Raw genomic sequence first — 6,771 nt, 5'->3', positions numbered from 1 at the left:
TCCTTTTGGTTAGTTTATAGTGAATAACTGAGACGATCAATACTTTTTAAAAAAATTTTAATGTTTATTTTTGAGAGAGAGAGAGACAGAGGGTGAACAGGGGAGGAGCAGAGAGAGGGAGACACAGAATCTGAATCAGGATCCAGGCTCTGACCTGTCAGCATAGAGCCCAGTGTGGGGCTTGAATTCACAAACTGCAAGATCATGACCTGAGCTGAAGTCAGACACTTAACTGACTGAGCCATCCAGGCGTCCCTATACTTTTAAGAAAGAAAATAGAGAACATTACTTGCTGAAGAAATATCAGGAACTTCTGGGAACAGAAGTTACCACTGCCCTTTCAAGTATTTTTTTGTGATTTCATTTTGGTTATTTTCACTCTAGTAGATCATCCTACTGACCTATTTCATGTGTTCTATAAACAGTACCAATTCAAGACAAACTTCACAAATGTAAAGAGCTACCTCTTTATTTGTGAAAGGAGTCATACATTAGAAGATAGGTTTATCCAGCACTTTGCCTTTTTTTTAAATTTTGATTCCATTTTTGTGTTTTATAGAACAATGAATTAAAGAAACATTTTCAGGAAACTAAGAGAGAAAGTAAGTTTCTCTCTGATGAAGCTCTTAAATTGAAGGTAAGAATCCCTTTGCCTGGATTGCATTCTAAAGACACAAGTAAATGTAATGAATTATTATTACTCATTCAACATGTTTTGTGAAAGTAGAACATCAAAATAGTTGATTACTTTAATGAAATTGAAAGGTTTTTTTTAGTGTTTATTTATTGAGAGACAGAGCACAAGCAGAGGAGGGGGCAGAGAGAGAAGGAGACACAGAATCCAAAACAGGCTCCAGGTTCTAAACTGTCAGCACAGAGCCTGACACACGGCTCGAACTCACAAACCATGAGATGACAACCTGCACTGAAGTCAGATATTAACCGAATGAAGTACCCAGGTGCCTAATTTAATGAAATTTTAAATGACACCCTTCAAAGTGCACGTGCTACCTTGGAATCTCAAAATGAGAGAGAGACCGAGAGAGAGAGTGAGAGAGAGAGAGAGAGAGAGCTATCAAGAATTAGGAAGTGGTAAGAGTTGGCTGCTGAGTTTCACTATAATTTGTCTTTGGAGGCTTTTTGTTCATTGGGTGAGATGAGCACAGCATATTCGCTTGCTGTTTACCGCAGTAGAGAGTGGGCCTCTGGGAACCAAACCTCCATCTGCACAGGGACCTGGAATTTCACTAGGACCACCATGATGAATTTTGCTATTTCAAGGACTGGGAGTTACCTTTTATTTTCACAACTAGGTAACTATCACATCATTCAGCTTTGCCTTCCAAGGTATGTAGAAAATCCCCAAATATAGTTGAGAGAGAAAGGGTGATAGCCAAAGTGTATAATCTTTTCCTTTTTAACATTTTTTAAAATTATTCTTTATTAATTTTTTTATTTTAGTGAGACAGGGCATGTGAGTGGGGGAAAGGGGCAGAGGGAAAGAGCAAGAATCTTAAGCAGGATCTATGCTCAGTGTGGAGCCCAACACAGGTCTCGATCCCATGATCCTGGAATCATGACCTGACTCAAAATCAAGAGTCTAATGCTCAACTCACTGAGCCACCCTGGTGCCCCATAGTCTCTCTCTCTTAATGCTGAACAATGAATTTTCAACATGAAGGGGGGGGGATATATATGTACTCATATGTATATAAACATATATATAAACACGTATACCACTAAGAAAGGCATTTATGAGCTGTTAGACATGAACTCTTTTCCACCATCTTTGTCTTCTAGTTATATTCATGCCTCAGGCTCTTTGTTAATTGCATTGCACAATCCTGTTGTGTTAGGTATATTCAAATTGTGCGATCATTTTTCCTTGAAAGCCTTTTTTCACATCTGTCTTAACCACAAGACGCAAATGGTGAATTTGAGGATGTGGAGCTAAGAGCCTTGAGGTCTAATAACTGTCAGCTGGAAGGTATATTGTCTGTTGGGGAGAAATCCCCATATGATGGTAATGACTTTGCATTAGAAAAGGAAAGAATACCTTCATGCCTTCATAGTTCTTGTCCTTTCTATCTCATCAAAATCAAGACTCAGGTCATATGCATGCTTATAAAGAACCCCCCTTCCTTTTATTTTTTTTTTTTTACAGAAAATTAAAAGGCCCTGGAAGAGACATGTAATGCATTAAGATCTGTGAAAGCAACAAAGGAAGCAAAAATCAAACAGCTGAAGGAGAAAGCACATAACCTGGAAGAATTCAATGAAGAAAAGTGGCTACAGAAGAGTAAGATATTCTTGTGATTATTGTCACAAGTACTGTCATATGAATGGATGTGGTGGCTGGGAGAGATAATTATATTTCTTGAGGACTGGGTCCAGAGTATTTCTGCCAAATACATTCAGTAGAATTGTGCCTACTCTCCCTACCTTGCTTTCTATAACCTGCATTTTCCTTTCTGTCCTAAGTGCTTGTCATACATCATGTCCTGTCTGGAGGAGGGAAGATACCAGCATTAATGATGTTGATACTGGGATCTGCTCTGGATCCATCTACATTGTTTTATAGGTTTCATTCCCATCACAATGTTTTGTCATCCAGCAATTAGGTCATTTTTGTTCAGGACCAGACATGGGTCAAAAATGTGTGGGGAAAATACTGAATTAGCTTGCTGCAGAAACAATAGAAATTTCTTTCTGGAAAGTTGGTAGGGGCACCAGCAGTACTGGCTCCCTGCGTACATTCTGCCAGTTGGATTGTTCACAGCAGGCCCGATCCCTAAGAAAGCTGATTTTTCCAGTACCCTGACTTTTAAGTGCAACTGCTCTGGGTCTTGACCAAAGCCTGCAGCTTCACTAGGGCTCATCTTTGCTGACTGACCCTGAACTGAACTACACATGTTTCCTTCTAAGTCTCTGCCCGTAAAGTTGTTCAGCTTCTTTGCAGTTCCAATATACACCCCCCAAATCATTGATGAGTCCTAGGGAGATTGGGTCCAACTGCCATGCTGGTTTTGTCCTGGGATTCCTTCTTCTCCATCTTGGTCTCATGTGTCTTCATGGTGTCGTTAGAAATTTATGCATTCCCTCACATGTTTCCTCCTTTGTGCAGTATTTCCTTTTGTTCTCAGGAGGAGATCAGGGACTTTAGAGTCCCTCATTCATGATGGGAAATAAACTCTTCCTTCTCTTCCCGGGAGACTCAGCTTTATGTTAGTCCTTCTCACACCTGGGGTTAGGGCCTGCTCTGTCTCACTGGTGTCTTGTTTTGTTAATTTGTTTTTATGGGTTTTTTTAAATTTATTTCTGAGAGAGAGAGAGACAGACAGAGACACAGCATGAGCAGGGGAGGGTCAGAGAGAGAGCAAGATACAGAACGTGAAGCAGGCTCCAGGCTCTGAGCTAGCTGTCAGCACAGAGCCTGACGTGGGGCTTGAACCCATGAACTGTGAGATCATGACCTGAGCCGAAGTTGGGACGCTTAACCGAGCCACCCACGCGCCCCTTGTTTTGTTCATTTGTATGCTCTCTCTGGGAGTGGATACAGCACCCTGACCACCTTTCTATCTTCAACCCTTTACAGCACAACCACTCCAGAAAGCATTTGCTGAAGGGCTGCCCGAAAGGCCAGAAGGAAATAGATGTGGTTTTCTCTGTCTAGTGGTTTTGTCTCAGTTTCTAAGAGGTTTTCAATTTTGATTCTTGAGTACATCAGGTGTCAAGCTGAAACCCTTTAAATCAACACCACAAACAAAATAGTCTGAGGGCAACACAGCAAACCAGCCTTTCTAAGCATTTCCCTTTGCTGCCTTCACTTTCAATGAACTCAGTCTTGTTAAAGTAGATAGGCTCCATGAAGTTGAGAATTTTCCATCTGAAATCTGTTTCCTGGAGATAAACCCAGACTGTGTGACCGTTTATATCAGGTTATACTTTAGGAGATGTTGCTGCTCTAAGATTGGCCTTTTCCTCCACCAGGACATGTGAAGGTGGAGGCAGGGTTGCACTCCTGACCCCTAGCGACATCTGGGTGTGAGCTGCAGTGTTGGTGAAGCCATATCCTGGAAAGTTGTTTTTCAGGGTGATTGTGTCAGGGCACAACTTTTGGATTGAATATAGGGTTCCCCATAGAGGTGTAAGACTGGTGACGATCCCCTGCTTCATCCTAATGGGTACAGTTGGTCAGACATGGTTTGTCACATTGCTGAAGTGAGCCTTCATCATCTCAAGCAAAAGACTGGCTCTGGGAAGGCACAAGGTGCAATGTTATTTGATGACTTTATGATGGAGTATGATGGAGTTGAAGCAGATAACTAGAAAACAGCTCTTATAGTAGAGACATGGCAGCAGACAGAGGTTGAATTTTCTTTAACCTAAATGGGGTGTTCATTTCCCTGATTGTGCTGTTGGTCTGTGCATTTATGGGAGAGGTGAGGAAGGCATATTTGCATAGGCCTTTGAGAGTGCTGGGATGTAAAACGGCAGAATTTCTGTACCTTGGTCCTGACCGTGTATATATCTTTCCTGTCTTAGGAAGCTGAAAATGACATACTGTGAACTGGTGGCAAAGAAGAATCAGCTGACAGCTGCAGATAAAATTTGAACATAGCTACGGAGGAAATAAACAAGTACAAGTGAGGTCAGCTACTAATTACCAGCAGCTCATGAAAACTCTGTTCATTTTTTATTTTTATCCTTTTTACAATGTTTAGACTCAACATAATAATATAAACAAAAATTTAGAGGACATATGCAGAGCATTAACAGATAAAAATAGTTTTGGAACAAAACGATTAGGTTTCTAAACATTTGTGGATCTCAAGCAATGGGCAGACTGTGTGGAAACTTCATCCATGCCAACATTTCTGGGGGGTTTCTGGCTGACTTCTAATGTTGAGTAAGGATGAGGGACCAGCAGTGAGTGAGGAGGCAACACAAGGAGTCAGACTCTCACCCAGGATGCCAGCTATCTCCAGAGAGCACCATGTGCAGGAGGGCACTAAGGAGCAGAGATTTCTTGATCAATTCTGTGAAATTCCTAATCCTCCTCCAGATTCCCAAGGGATGGCCAGGAGCTGGAGGACCCCCTGATCAAGGCTGGAGGGGAGCAGTTTGCCTCGGGGACTGAGCCAGAGAAAGGGACAGAAAGAAGGTAGCAACAGGGAGTTTGAGAGACAAAGGGAAGGGAAGAGAAGGGACCTTTCTCTACTGACCTCATCTACATTTCTGCGTGAACAAAAGGGGATTCTTGTCTCCAAGGGGTAGGGAAGAGGACTGGCAAATGACAGAGTGACAGTCTCAGCTCAAGTGCCCAGGATATCTGCCTTGCTCTTGAATACCTAACACCGGAAGCCCGTGCTTTCTGTCATAATTGGAACTGCAGCTCGTACCATTTAGTGAAAATCAATCCAATTATGAAACCCTCATCATTAAAGGAGTGCAACAAAATTATGTGGGCAGAGTGATACAATAGAGGATAAAGTCCAAAAGTAGAACAAATGCAATACTCATAGGAACAAAGAATATAAGAAAAGGAAGTACCCCAATGCAGGCATTCAGACACCTGGGCAATATCTGAAAATGTAAAAAGAAAAAAATTAGTCCTTACCTTAAAAGAAACATTGACGTTAAACAAGAGGGATCATGATTTAAGGTTTGGGTGCTATACCCATGAGATCAAGTATCATCAAATTATAGCCTTTAATTTGAGGCTATTTGTTATATGTAAATCATACTGCATTAAAGATAGTTTTGAAACATGAAATACTAGAAGAAAATGTGGGAAAATTCCTTTCTAATCCTGAAGTGCATGGGTGATAGGAGTCTGTTTGACCATGTCTCAAAAATTCAAAAAATTAAGACATTTAAAAAGTAATAATATGGCACAGGGGCGCCTGGGTGGCTTAGTTGGTTAAGCGTCCGACTTTCGCTTAGGCCATGATCTCGCGGTTCGTGGGTTCGTGCCCCGCGTTGGGCTCTGTGCTGACTGGCAGCTCAGAGCCTGGAGCCTGTTTCAGTCTGTGACTCCCTCTCTCTCTGACCCTCCCCTGCTCACGCTGTCTCTCTCTCTCTCTCCTAGAAATAAAAATAATAATAATAATAATAATAATATGGCACAAAAACAGACACATAGACCAATGGAAANATGAGCACGGGGTGTTATGTGGAAACTAATTTGACAATAAACTATTTGTAAAAAAAAAAAAAAAATGCCAGAATGTTTTAAATGGCAAGATTGAAAAACAGAATAAATGTATGTCTAGACTGAACATAAAATAAATAAAATAAATAAAAAGTAACAATAGCAGAGTACGAGGAGAGAAACTAATGGGCTCGAAGGTAAATGACCATCAACTTAATACAAACTTCTAAATGCAAAGAAATTATATAAAAACTTAATGGCAACCATATATCAAAAATCAGTCATAAATATGCAAAGAATAAGGAGAAAGAAATCAAATATATCACTAAACAAAATCAGCAAAACATGAAAGAGAGAAAGACAAAGGATCAAGAAAATCATTAGATACCACAACAGGTAATAAAATGGTAATACATATGTATATATCAATAATTTGAAGGTAAATGGAAGGAATGCTCTGATTAAAAGGCATAGGTTGTAAACATGGATGAAAAAAACCAGATTCATATGCTACCTACAAGTGACCCATTTTAGACCTCAAGACACCTACAGAATTAAAGTTAGAGGATGGAGAAACATCACACAAATGAATGTTGAAAGAAAGCCCAGGAAGCAAT

At 40.5% G+C, this 6,771-nt stretch overlaps 1 long non-coding RNA gene across 1 annotated transcript; it reads left to right on the top strand.

Annotated features, from left to right (window-relative positions):
• Nucleotides 1-571: 571 nt before the first annotated feature.
• LOC144236935 (uncharacterized) lies at nt 572-4,651 on the top strand. Its single transcript, XR_013336699.1, has 3 exons — nt 572-637; nt 2,165-2,299; nt 4,546-4,651. It is a non-coding gene; the product is annotated as an uncharacterized LOC144236935 (long non-coding RNA).
• The last annotated feature ends 2,120 nt before the right edge of the window (nt 4,652-6,771 follow it).

Source organism: Crocuta crocuta, unplaced genomic scaffold (assembly GCF_008692635.1).
Source record: "Crocuta crocuta isolate KB4526 unplaced genomic scaffold, BGI_CrCroc_1.0 scaffold126, whole genome shotgun sequence".
In the NCBI taxonomy this organism is placed as follows: domain Eukaryota; kingdom Metazoa; phylum Chordata; class Mammalia; order Carnivora; family Hyaenidae; genus Crocuta; species Crocuta crocuta.
The sequence above is the reverse complement of the archived record's forward strand: the minus strand, read 5'-3'. Positions and strand labels throughout refer to the sequence as shown.